Source organism: Diadema antillarum, unplaced genomic scaffold, assembly GCF_040938485.1.
Source record: "Diadema antillarum isolate AM-2024a unplaced genomic scaffold, OU_Dant_1.0 scf00000036, whole genome shotgun sequence".
NCBI lineage: Eukaryota > Metazoa > Echinodermata > Echinoidea > Diadematoida > Diadematidae > Diadema > Diadema antillarum.
Window position 1 is genome coordinate 2,770,925 of NW_027270925.1, and position 14,986 is coordinate 2,785,910.

A 14,986-nucleotide genomic window follows, 5' to 3' on the forward strand; every position below is an offset into this window, starting at 1 on the left:
GTGTGGTGTACAGAACAAGTCACCATATGGCTAGATACTGAAATTGGAATAAACATGTTACATGTATCTATATTTTGTCCATTCTCCCATTCTTGTTCTGGGATTATTTCCATGACAGGTTGTACAGACTAACACGTAGGCCCTACTCTTATTCTGCATCACCACTGCTGTTGTGACAACCTGTATTCAAAACTTTGCAGGTAGATAACTTCTCCTGTCCTGTGACTATCAGTAGACACAATGCCCCATTACCATGACGTGTTGCTGCGTGACATCAATACTGCCAAATATCCCCAAAAAGCACTAAAATGGCAACGACTTACAGCAGTGGACATGATGAGAATGCAAGCAGCTAGATGATACGATACCGAGATCAACAAAGCCACCCCTGCACATGCTCATCATATGCAAGTATGGCCTCGTGCAAGAACTACACAAACTGTATGCATGCTGTAAGACGATACTCTGCCCGGTTATTGGCTCCTGAAACAACTCATCTCAAACACAAGGGAAGAGCTACTTATAAAGCATACCACACCTTCTCCCCTAAAATAAAAAAAGGAAAAGAATAACAAAAATGAATGTACAAAAAAAAAATAATGCCCAAACTTATTTGCACTGCAAAAGCAAAGTGACCAGTATTACTCAATTTGAGGACTCTATGGAACAGTGTAGATGTTAACCACAAGGTTGTGAGAAAGGTGTGTACAAATAACAGAAGTACATATATTCTGGAGGAAACAGGGTGAGCAGTGCAATCATATCAATATTTTTTTTAGTGGAAAATTTGAGCAAAGAAAATGGGATTCTTTTTTTTTTTTTGAACTGAAACTATCTTCTAACAAACTAGAATCACTCTGAGAAACTGCTACTAGGTCCTGTGAAAGGAGATAATGACTTACCATGTAATGTAATGAACAGATATATTTGATTTGTCCGCATGCATTTTGATCTGGTTTTGCTTCTAAATTAAAACCTCCAGCAATTTATAACGCAAGTAGCCTACCAGGGCCCCGTTGCTAGAAACTTTGCGTTTAAACGCAACTTGCAACTGATTGTCACTGGCCAATCAAGATCATTGTTGCATGCATGTTTTCTTAATAAGGCAGACCCTGAGCCAATCAGAATGGTCGTTTCAAAATAAGCAATTATTTGCAATTGATTGCAACTTTCTTGCAACGGGGCCCAGGCACATGTTACGTCTGTACTATATGTGCAAACATGTCTACATATTTGTAATACAATACAGGCTTCCATTTTTAATAGCTTCATATGTCTTAGTTACAGGCATACATACAACGAGTATGGCAACAAGCTCGAGTACATGTATTTCATCATCTTCGATTTAGATTCAAGAAACAACACAAAACTACGACAGCATCAATATTCAGCAATGAGATGACTTTTCAACGGACTATCAATTACCCTTTGAAAGACCACCACTTAAAGATGCTAGCTACACACTTAATAACTGCACGAGTGACCATGTTGTAACTTGGAAGATGGAACTGCTGACTTTTACGTCAATGCAGCGATGCAATGTATACATGAAACACCACATTTATTAAGAAGTTGCGAGAGCAGTGTACATTTGCACTACCCTTGAATATTGATCTACACAAACGCCTGTGGCTGTGAAATATAAAAGCGCAGAAGACGTGTGCTCACTAATAATTGATGATGGGACAATACGAAAGAGTAAATGAACAGACCTTGATGTATAGTACAGAACATATTTTACATCTATCTCTTCTAAATGCAGCTGTATATTGTACACTAAACATGTATATTGGTGTGTTCATTGGTATATGATTATGGTGGGATACGGTTCACGGCGACACGGGGCATTAATTGTACGCTCACTGTCTCTGCAATCCCTTGAGACAAGCAACCTATACAGCGCATATTTGCCATGCTAAATGTCACGGCACCAGCGCATACTGAATGAACTGGCCCAAAAGGACGTGTACAGAGAGCACACAAATTTTAATCATTGCCCGGATCCATGTTACAGAATGATCTCACACACAGTCTAACCTGTACGGAAAGGTCAACCAAGAGAAACAATAAACACAGTCTATGTATGTATCTGAGTGTATAACAGTCAGACTGGCTAAACCACTGGATTACAAACAAATATAACATGCAAATACGAAGACTAGCTGTATTTATATGGTCACAGACATTGTTCAAAATTGTTGTGGTTTAATCTTTAAAACAAAATGTCAAACTCTGTGGTATAGAGTGATATTTGAATGGAGGAAATAAGCATGTAAATAGACGAATGTTTCAAAAATTATGTTTCTGCTATGAAGATATCTCCATCCAAATTACCATGCTAATAATCTGCTCATAAAATAGTTTGCTTTTGCACAACTGTGGGCTTTTTAGTATTTAAGATCATCAGGAACGCACTCTCTGCACTGCAATCTCATATTACGGCTCATTTTTCTTTTTCTCACCATGGTAATTAACAACATGCAATAACATAAGGCATATTTATCACTCTTGACCGAAGATACTGGTATCACGTCTTTATTGCCCATCAGATTTTGTGTGTGCGTTTCAAAAGCTTCTGCAAGAACAGAAACACCATTACATCAGTTGGCATGTACAAGTATAATGGTACTTGCAGTACATCTGGGCTATTCAGGACATGTGAATTCATTCAACAGGAACACATGCATGTTGTCCCTGTTGTATCCCACAAATAGGACACCCGTTCGTAAACACACGAGTTGCAGCAGCCTACCCAGAAATGTGGGGTAATTCAGGCCAGGTCAGGCGGGCAAGTCCCAAGTACAGCGGTAGTCTCCCGTTCCAAGCCCCATGACCTCATACCATCTCCCCCTAACGCCTTACTCATTGTGCCAGCTTACGTTTGACGTCATTGTGACCTCATCATTGCACCACGCAGCGTCCGCTGAGCCAGCATGGCTTGTGCAGTTGTAGACTTTCCTCCTTTCCTACAGGCAATTATCATATTAGCATCTATCTCACTGATCTCCTGGCCTCCCCACCCCCACATCCCCACCCCCACCCCCAATAATTGGTGTAGTACAACTCTTTTTTTAGGGATACAAGAATAACTTATATACATCAACTATCCAAGTCATGTCGAAAGAAGACATGATCAGAGTGAAAACAAAGGACATTGAAAAACAGTGCAATAACAGTAAGGTCAGCAATCTCTTCTTTCTGTCACTCTCCCCCACAACCCCCCCCCCCCATATCTCAATATGAAAAGTGACCTCAGAAAATTGGTGCGCAACCTCGCCAAAAGCCGTCACTTCCTATTCTTGGAAACCAGCACCGCCCACGCTCAGCGAGCAGGCCACCATGCTGCCTGTTCACCGCATACATTACCATGATCCCTGGAGCAAACCGTTGGCTCCTTTCTGGCTTTGTAGTACATGAAACCTCGTTTCATGCCATGTCTGGGGTTTTAAAATGTGAAGCTACAGACTTGATGCCCTAATACAAGTCAAACATTTTATGTCTATCCAGCCATGTCTAGATAAAACATTCTTATATTGGCAGTAGCACATTTCTGTAGACTACTACAAACTGACACTATTTCTACAGCTATTGATGGAATAATCACTTACATTAGTAAAGCTGTAATCAAATTCCAATACTGAATCAATATTAAAACACTTATGATTTCATGTGTTTACACCACATGCACAGATTTGCATTGAGACTTTTTTGTTCTTACAAGAGCACAAACCAAGTTTTGTTGATTATTGTACGAGTGGTACATGTATTGTGAATAACCAGTTTTCCTTAATCTCTTCCTGTGAAAATATGGTCGAAATTAGTCAAATTGTTCTATTAGCATGCTATGCTAACTTTTTACAGAAAAAAGAAATAAAGACAGCCTACATCAGAACTTTGGGGAACATTTTAAGCTCTGTGTCTTGATTAAGATATTGCTGAAGCCCGATGCAAGATGACCTAAAACAAAATCTGTCATCTCATTCAATTCTGTGGGGTGTTTGGCCTCTACTCACTATGTATTATAAGCACCCTTTTCGGGTGAAAATTACTTTGCAAAATAGAGAAATGCCGTTACTTTCAGTTTCAGCTTATGGCTAGGGATTGCACTGAATACTGCAATATCTCGTGGGGGGGGGGGGGGTAGGGAGGAGGGGCCCTGACATTACGATGTTTACTGGAACTTATGATTCATATGCATGACATCACAAAGTTGGTGAAGAATGATTCCGGCCGGCAGAAAATGAAAGAGACAGGAGTTTCGGAGCTAGAGGTGGTCTGGCTGCTGAGGAAATGAGCTAGTCACTATCAACCTGTTTACATTATACTACCCTGGCCTTGCCTTCCTTCCAAAAAAGCTGCCCACACAATACCTGTGTATTAGTAACCACAATCTGGATGTCTGTGTCCGTGATGAACCAGCTTCTCCAGTGCGTGAAGCAAAACTCAATGGCTTTCTTTGGACTGGATCTATGCCCAGACAGACAAGTCTATGTCCAAGGCCATACCACACACACACACACACACTCAGGTGACACTGACATAGATATTATCATCTGAACCAGATTCACCAACTTATTAACACTTCCTATGCACCTTCTGAGGGTTAGTCCTCAATACTTCATATTTTGAAGTGCATTTCACAAAGAGGCATGACTGGTCTACAAGTTTGTTCATTGCAAGGGCCTTTATCTATAAATTCATTCGTCCCATAGATGGGATGGCATCAACTGAAAGACAATGACAATGCAACACCAATCTTTTTTTTTTCAATGATTGCGGACAATCGGCATGGAAGAATTAGGACATTCTATCTATGCAATGAATAACCTATTTGTTCACTTTTTGATTGTGTCAACCCCTGTCTGGCTTGCAACTGAAATGTGAAAGGCATGAGGAAATGAGGTTAAAAGCAGCCCATATTATCATAGCTTATCATTTATACACAAACTCTGCCCAATATTCAAGCTATCTTGAAATGAATAGTGTACTCAAACCGAAAAGTGAAAATGTCATGGCAATAATGGGGATTTTCAATGAGATTTTAAAGTGCTACAATTATATGAATATCTAAAAGAAATTTTAGAATATCATTTGGATATATGCATACCTTTGCTTATAACATGTTAAAAAAAGGGGGGGGGGGGAGGGAAACAGCAACTGCTTGTGGATTCAATCCTTTTCACGAGAACCATCCACAGATGCCCCTGCAACAGTGCAAGTATATGTTTGTGCTTGTGTGTATATCTGGATAAAAATGTGTGCAGACATGATCTTTCCAATGTTATCCTACCCTTCATATTAATCTCTGAACACATGATCAATGTATGCAACAGTACAAAACTTACTGCTTTATGGCAAGAAACCCCTCTATACAGTGTATATTGCATATAAACTAACACGATGAAGGGCTAACTACAACATTCATGCTGTGGGATACATAAAGTCAATTTTACTCTTTACATTATCATCCCAACCATACACACAGAACTATGATTTTGCTCTTTGTGGTAGATTTAAAACAAAAAGGTACAAAAAGGATGGGCGGGTCTAGCAGTTGCATTGGTAGAACCATGCCTGTGAGACATGACACGCCAAATAATGTAGAGTACATGTACACCTTGCATGCCAAATGATCTTCAAGTGCACAATCTCTTTGGTACACACATTCCAGGTGCCTCCTCCTTGCAGTGAAGGGAGTGGTGATCAGTGCCCCCTGCTGGCATGATTGTGCAGTTTCGTGTCATCGTCCCAGCTCCTTCATTCATTCATTCACAGGGTGCGAGAGGCGATCAACACGGGTGAGGATGTAGGCCGTCAGTCACTCATGCACCACTGCCGGGGCAAGAGGATCTGCTCTTTACTCTTGTTTTACAGTGGTGCTTGACTAGATAACCCTAGTAGGAGATTTCTCTCCCCACCAATGAATGCATAATGTAGCCTTCTGACAAGGCCCTCTTGGTGTATGGTGGTGAGATGGTATGGTTTTGAGATCTGCTTCGCATCCTTATGTTAGCCCTTTGAATTACCAACTTTTACTTCCTGAGTTTGGAAGCAAGAAAAAAAACCAATCTGCGTGTCTGTTTGCCCGAGCCTGATTTGCATACGATGAAAAAGCGAACATGCTGGACAACGCCAAGATGGAGGATGGATGTGGGCAGCGTGTAACTCCATTGGTCGACTGGAACCCATTATGATTATTCATTAGAGTTCCTGCGGTCATTGATAATAATGTGCGAAGCAGATCTCAAAGGGCCCTCGTGCTGTCGCGCCTGGCCAGACTCACTTCACTCGCCTGTAGGCCTATAGCCATACCACACAGCAAGAGGGCCTTGTCAAAAGGCTATGCATAATGATGATGCGTCATGTCACCCTCTCATCGGGGGTTCCCTTACAGAACTGATCTATTTCTCTCCCCCTTTTCTGCATCTCCAGCAGATGCGAGCATCTCAATCGGAGACAGGCCAGCCCGGTCATTATGGTGACCACAACAATCACTAAAGTGGCCACGCGATTCCGACTCTGATACTTCACTTCGGCGGCTGGGCACAGAGTGCGCCCCAAGCTGCATTACACCATGTCTGTCTTGAGCAGGCTCTGTCTGCACAAGGAAATTTTTAATCACTTCTGGCAACCTGCATCTGACCTTGTGTCTGGGAAGCACTTCTTCACTAATCATCCATGCTATGCCTTTTCACAGGTCAGAACACGAGAAAATTGGTCTCATCAGGCCAGTAAACAAAACACCTCTCTACACATGTACATACAGTAGTTGAGAACAATTTATGGTGGAAAATTAGCCAAAAGTTCAGGGAATACACAAAAGGTCTATATGAATCAACAACTGGTCGCATTGGCCTGAAAGTCCACAGACAGAAGAACAAGGACAGGTTACTAGATAAATATTTCCTACTGCAATTGCTCTCTTTTGACTTCCAGTGTAGACTTGATTTTAAAAGACATAATGTAAAGAGCAATCATTGAGGTAATCATAATTTTCCCATCTCTCTGAAAGCATGATGATACTGCCGTGACTACCATCATGGACCTAATATACGTACATGGACTGTTCACGGCAGTCTTTCTTTGATGTAATGATCGTCACCGACACCTGATTATGTGCATCTTAAAGAGTACATTCAGGTGTCTGGACAATACCGATTGTGTGACCATGTATCTTCACTAACAAAAGGATCGTTTCCCTCATTTCAGTCTTGTTTCGCTGATGTGCCTTTTTCAGACGGAAATGTCTTTGAATAAATACAGATGATGAGGAGCAGCAAACCTGAGATCATGACAAATTTTGTGCCAAAAGATGGGTAATTGCTGATTCGCACATTTTCGCACATGCACAAGACCTTGCCTAATGGCAAGATATACAAGTATCTGTTCTCTACCATTACCGTCCCTTTTTGCTCTGGAATAAGCTGGAGAAAAGTGTCATATTGAGATCACAAATGACAATCATTCTGCCAAAATGTTAGCTTTCTTTTAAAAACTGCTTGCTTCTCCCAAGCGAAATTGTTTGAGGTATGATTTCCTAACATACACCACAACTGCACATTCACTTTACTTGATTTTTTTGAGGTATTTTCTTCTGCACATATAGTTTTAGTTTTCTCGAATCTCCATCTTGTTCTTCTCCCAGCTTGCTGGCGGTGACGATCATGGGATCAAAGCAGTGAAGCATGCTAAAAATGTCTTTGTGGCGCCTTTGAGATGTACGGGAGCATGAATTAATTAACGATACAATAAATGTCCATGTGTATTAGGTCCATGCTGCCATACAGCACAGCCAGGATCTCTGGACTGACAGCACACAATGAAACAGAGTCCCATTAAAAGACTAACAAACAAACAAACAAACAAACAAACAAACAAACAAAACAAAACAAAACTGTACATGACTCTGCTGATATCATATCACACCATATACAGCTGAACAAAGCAACTATCATGATGATCTAACTTATTGTCTGTTGGCATAATATATATTGCGTGCCTAAACTGGTATCACTGTTAATTTTATGTGTTTATTTCTAATATCTTGAATTTTCACATTTGTAACCTACTGTATGTATTTTTAGAGAATTTAAAAATGTGCACTCCCCCCTCCCTTTTTTTTTTCTCTTTGGCTGGTCCATTTTTCTCTGGGAAAATTGTTATATGTTCATGATATACCTAGAGATGGCTTTGCCATGGCAGTTTGTGGGTTAATTGTAAGGTTTTATGGGGCTATAAGATTTCAAAATCATTCCATTAGCTCATGCTCCATCTATCAACCTTTCCGGGCCGTACAAGACACGTAAACACAAAAAGCCCTGATCACATGCAGGAGAAGAATACCTTGGATGGCATTTCACAATGTAGCATTGTGGTCAAAATGCCATCAAGGGCACAGGAGCAGTGCGGATAGGCCCCTATGTGCGAGCATTTTACATTCGAAGACGTGTCTCCCCATAAGCGTCATGGCAGAAATACGAGCACGACGCAACCAGCCTCCAGGTTGGCAGTGGCCCAAAGCCTCTCGTCTCCTCCCGGAGCCCTGCTCGATCATGTGATTGTGTCTCATTGTGATGCAATGTCCTAACCTGACTGAACTGAGACGGAGTCGCTCCATCTTGGGCAGACTTTTGGCAATCGACATATGACTACATACAATGTAAAGATGTGAGGTTTGAACTTGATGAAAGTGACCCCCCTTTGACCCCTAACACGTACGCATTTAGACCCCCAAAATAAATACTATGTTACAGGTCAAATAAAATAAAGAAGGTGAATATTTCCAATGTTCATGGTGAGTGCGTCTCCGTATACTTTCTATCAAATTGACCCCACACTGTGAACACCTACACAAAACTTACGTTTGTGAAACACAAAAAGGCAAAAATACACAAAGAAAATTGGTTTTTGATATGGAAAACAATTTAAAACAATCAGTCTTGTATGCATGTATGTACATTTTGTTTAACGAAGCAATCTTATTTTTGTATACCAACCAGGCACTTACACTATGACTATACATGCATAAACACGCCAAAAAATATATTTCTGAGGAGACTTATATTATGTTCAGCCCACAATGTGCACCTGTAAGGTCACCATTCCCAACAGAAAAACTGAAAGCTTCACTCGCTTAATACTGGAATGATCATGCTTGCTGAGTTTGATGACAGTCCAATCTCCCTTCAAGAAGAACATCGAGACATGTTGTACATGGGGCTCAACACCTGATTGCTAGACACTGGGTGGTGAGTGAGCAGGACAATTCACCTGTGCTTTTGGCTCTGGTATTAGTGGTAAGGTTGAAAATCCACTTTGGGCATTGGTTGTTTTTGTTTTTGGTTTGTTTGTTGTTGTTTTTTTTCTGGGGGGGGGATAAAAGAGTTAATGTACTTTATCAACACATCGCGAACACGAAAACTGGCCTTTGCGTGGCGCGCGTCTTTTCAGAAACCGGAAATGCATGGTTCGTAACCGCAGTACAAAGCCGTTTCAAAACAGCTTTGCGTTTATCTCGCTTCAAAGGGCTTCTAGAAACAGGTTTCTGGAAACCTGTTTCGGAAAGCACAAATTTGCGGTTTTCAAAAAGGCTTTCCAAACCCCATTATCAAAACAGCTTTGCATTTATCATCTCGTAAAAATTGCCTGAAAGACGTTTGGAAAACCTGTTCTGCCGAGAAAAAGAGTTGACAAACGCACCCTATGGATATGCGAAGATGTTTGTTCAGTTCACCATCAACAGGCCTATTCACACACTAGAGGTATCAGTTTTTTTATCATATATATAGCAAAAATTGATTTTATTTGCCACTATTTACACATAGACAAAAAGAATAATGAATTCTTTCAGCTGCAAGCAAAGTACTATAAATCATGAAACTTTACATGCCTAAACAATGACAGTAGCCGGGACTCCAGGTACCTTGGCGTGTGGACCTTGTGTGATGAGTTGCATTGTGGGATTAATAAGCATGTTTTCTGTTTTTGTATTGTTTTTGCATGCCAGTCACACAAACTGCACAGGGCAAATTACTGTGACAGTTTTCTTTTCTTTTTTAATCGCCATAACTGATTTTTGCATCGTGAAGCAGTTTACAATAATAAGAATTGATTTTCATTTGTTTCCACACACATGTACTAATGGTTTTCGAATCAGGTTGCAAAATCAAATTTTTGAAAACCGCTTATTTCGGATGTGTGTGAACAGGCCAATACACTGAATGCTGCGGTGGTATGTACCGCGCAGCCTTCTTAATTGAGATCTCAGAAGAGACACATCAGTATCGTAACTGATACTAGGCAATGGAGTCTGCAACACTTGCCTGTAATGCAACACTCCAGGATGAGTCCCACACTCCATCTAACATACCACCATAACATTTTGCCAAAGGCTGTATTCTGAACATGAGACAACCACCGATGGCATGCATCCTTACCCATTAGTACTTGGGGTACAAAAAGGAGCAGTAACTCTGTCTCCGGAAGCCCAAGTGCATCACTTCCGCCAACGACACAATCATTGCAATACCTCGATGATACAAAGCTCCATGTGATGACAATTTTCCCTTTTCTTTTCTTTTTTTTTTCCATTCAGGAAACATGGAAACGAGAATGGGAAAATGATCATTCTCTGTACTCCTACAGGAGAGAGGCTTCTTCAATGTCGGAAAGATTTCAATATATAATTGCCTGGCATAACAGCTAATAAACATCCTATGGTATAATCGGTGAGCTGAATGCCATGCTACCATGCAGGTTCAGCCCTACTATGAATGCAGTCATATAGACACCCGTATGTTGACAAAGATTTTGATATTGGCAGTTCATTCTTTCTGGAATAATTAATTATTGGTTTCTCGAGATCCCGGGAAGGGCTGCCAAGTGAGTAATACAACATGTAGTCATACTGCATTCATAACAGAGGGTGAAATTATGCAATGTCGGAACAAAATTTGGCTTTGCCAGGTGACAAATATTGACAAATTTGGCTACCTCCATCCATAGACTCTGTGAATGTTCTGCTACAAAAAAGGAAGAAACAATCAATAAGGGTAGATGGGGGGGGGGGGGGAGGCAGGGGGAAAGATGACAGAGAAGGGACTTGGCTATGAGTCACAAATCTGCATTTTGATTCACCACATGAGTCACTTGGTGAAACCATGATCCGTTCATGGGCGCATTAACGATGTCATGCAGCAGTCAGGAGGACTCCAGCTTTTTTAGCCCAGGAGCAGGGGAGATGACTCTATTCCCTACATTATGACCTTGTTTTTACTGCTGGAGGACAAGCAATTGACAAATTTGTTGAATCTCTTCCTTCAAGTGTCTGAACAAGAAGCTCACGTGTGGCATACCTTGGATGAATCTGCTGATCTTGTATGGGTGAATGCACCTTATACTGCCAACTTGTTGAGTAGGAACTGGTCAACAAACATGATGGCAATAGGCATGTACAATGAGGTCTACAGGCTCATGCAAATCAAAGAAGATATTCTTATAGGACGCGAGGAAAGTATTCTCAAAGGACATGATCACATTTATTCCCTATTTTACGAATTGAAATTTCACATGTCGTTGTTTCTTGGAATAATGCTGTGGCAATGGTTATGGACCCTAGATACAAGCTGGTACACACTGTATGTGGTATAGATGCATTAAATTTAAGAATAATACGACCACCCCTCCCCCCCTGCCTTGTAATTTGAGATATAACAGTAAATACTTATTTCAACATAAAACATATTGGACTATTTGCTTAGAATCCAGTTTGCAGACACTACTACTAATTTATTTATCAGGCAATTTTTTTTTTTAGTGTCAGGTACAACCTTTCCTATGAACAAAGTTAGGCAGAAAATGTCAATGTACTAGTAGACTGGTCTACTCAGAAATAATACAAGATGCAACTTAAATGATCAATCTATCACATATCAAACTTAATGAAAGGACAAACATCCCTTTAATTAGTCAAGGAAAAGCCATTATCTGGAATTCAAAACCACTTATATTATTTCTAATCAGCAAAACAAACAGCCAAAGTGTCACATTCATATCCTGAAGTGAACATGTAACACATCAACATGGTAAGTGTGGAAAAAAAACCAAAAAAAAAAAAAAAAGGAAAAAGAGGAATTTCTTAGAGTATTGATAATATCAACACATTGTGTCATTGCAAAAGAAACATCCTCAAAATTACTGGTCCTTCATATCCATATCTGCGTCAGTACTTCTCTCTCTCTGAATGCATCTTCTGCAAGTTTCTTGCTGTTTTCTTGTTTTTCTCTTACTATTCTACAGTCCAGAATGTGTGGGAAATCATGTTTTCAACCATTCAGGAGAAAGCTTTACGGGTTCCATACAAATACTGATTTTATACCTGACTGGCTTGCTATAGAGATATGAAATGCAGCAAGATCACACAAAACTACAGCTGGGAATGAAAACCACTGACCCAACTGAGGCACTAACAGTGCCAGGCTTTTTTGCATGCATCGTTTTCATGAGACAGCCAGCTACATGTATGTGTTTTTAACATAGCTTGCTCTCGATTGAGGAGCAGCCATGTTTGAAACAATCTGTACTATGCAGTGTAGCTGCATGACACTGCGGCTTGCAAAACACACCCATGCATGGCATGCAGAGTCAATAATCGGCAAGAATATGTAATGTTCCCACAAATCCTGAAAGACATACTGTAAAGGGAATTCTGAAACAACCATTTTGTCCATACTCACAAGTGTATTAATTCTTCAACAAAACAAATAAAAGACCAACAGGTATATTGAATCAAACACAGGAAGCAAATACAATGTATAGCTCTGAACTCCTCGAACCATTCCTCCCTACAGCAACTTCAATGTGTGACAATACAAGTATTACAACTCCGTGTGCAGAAGTATGACATACTGTTTCCTTGGAGGAATGCATACAAGTGCACAGAACAGTGTGACCTTACTTGCCCTTCAAGCCAAGCCAAAATTACACCTAACCTACTATCACATGCATTGCCGTGTAAGAATGATAGGATACCACCTGTGACTGACAAGAGCTTTTACCTTCATACCTTGCACAAGAAGCTCCATCCAACACAAGCAGAAAGGGCCTTCCATCAGTCCTGGGCTCAAACAAACAGTGACCATCTGATGACCCTTTACTTATCATCTACCCAGGGACAAAAGCCCCTCCAACGCACTCAACCAAAAACAGAACCCCTGTTCAATAATGGGGGGAATCAATCAATATTCCAAGTGCCGTGGGAAGTACAGCAAAGTGAACTACAATGCATGCCTGCCTTTTAAAAATGCATGCGGACATATCGAAGCAGCTCATCCTGTGTTAAAGCTGCAGGAAGACACACCATCCCTTGCCTTGATCCCTACAAAAACTCCGCTTCCTTCGCTTTTGCTGGGGATTTAACTTTCTGACCTCTATTTCTTAGGATTCCATCGGGGTGACCTGCCACACCTTGCTCATGTTGTCAGTGGAATCTGTTGCGCAAAAAAAGTGTGTGTGTGTTGGGGGGGGGGGGGGTACAGAAATATCACCCTGATTAGCTGTCTTGGATCCCTCTTGCAGGTCTAGCTCCCAGGGAGGCTCACAATAGCTGCTCTATGCTAATTAGCTCCATTGCTTCCTTGCAAGATGTACACAAAGGGCTGCAAATGCCCTGGGAGCCTGGAGGGGGTCCTTTGTGCTGTCACTAGATAGTTCACTGTGACTAAGCCGCATTCTTTCACCAATGCACTTTTACTGATAAAAATATCTACATATATTGTAGTTATATCACCCCCATCCCCCCCCCCCCCCCTTAGCTTCATACACCTCACATATTATTGTTCGTTCATATCAGACAAATTAAGCTGGCCAAGCATGAAAACAAACACATATGAAACTACAAAACTGTACTTCTAGCCAGGCAGCCAGTACAATACAGTGGTCATTTCATCCTGAGGGAACAAATGTTCTGGGCAGAAAGGGCACAAATTTCAAAGAGGGCATAAATGTATACCCTACACTTATTTCAGGCTATCAATCTTTCATTGGCCTTGTTTCTCTTAATGCTGCCCGCTAACATAAAAAAAAAGTATCCCTGGAGTGTGGAACAGAAGTGTATCAAGTAGATCATGGTGCACAGCGGCGATTGGCTAAGTAGATCACTGACCACTGGCTTTCACACTTGTAGGCCATCTAGCCTGGTTGATCGCATTCCTCCACCACAGCTACTATGGTCTGTAAATTTGACCTTGCCTACATTCTAACCCCAAATGCAGCAACAGCACACGTCCTGCCACGCTGCACGCACACACAAGAATCGCAACAAAGCCTGGCAGCCAGTCTGGGGGCCAATCAAGGAGGTGGGCTGATCAACTGTATACCTGCATCCTAGATACCCAACTGGCTTTGACACAGAATACAGCATCAAACATGCTCATCAGTATGTTTGTATTATATGTACGAGGCTAGTTTCATGTGCATTAACGTAAAAGAGAATTACATCATATTGTACAGTGTTAGAATAACACCTGGAAATTTCAATACAAACTGAAAAACATGTGATGAACATCCTTTTTTTTTTCTCATGCAACTCAGTAGCATTTTAAATTTTCATAAATATTCATCAATTTCAAATACCTCTCAATACACATTTGGTGTTTAGTAGTGCAGTGACTTCCCTGAAAGCATGCTATCCAAACAAATTAAAACAGCTCATAGCTTTGTGTGGATGAAAAAAAAAATGAAAGTGTAGGCCAAAATCAGAACCAAACTTGTAGATAAAAAGGCATGATAGGAAATAAAAAAAGATAAGTCCTCTGAACTGCTGCATACGTTATAAAAGATAACACGGAAAACATTTGTGGCATCACACTTTCAAAATGCTCAGTGATATTTGTGACTTATATCGTAATATAGTCACTTTATTCAGTGCCTTAGGTTTTATCAGACATGACATCTGATAATGGTGATCATTTAGGCCTAGGTGGATATC

The 14,986-nt window shown here is 40.7% G+C and overlaps 1 protein-coding gene across 1 annotated transcript in view; it reads right to left on the minus strand.

The window, feature by feature from the left end:
• The window catches only part of LOC139708503 (uncharacterized), a 135,815-nt gene that overhangs the window by 24,100 nt on the left and 96,729 nt on the right, over positions 1-14,986 (minus strand). The gene's annotated exons all lie outside the window — the stretch shown is intronic.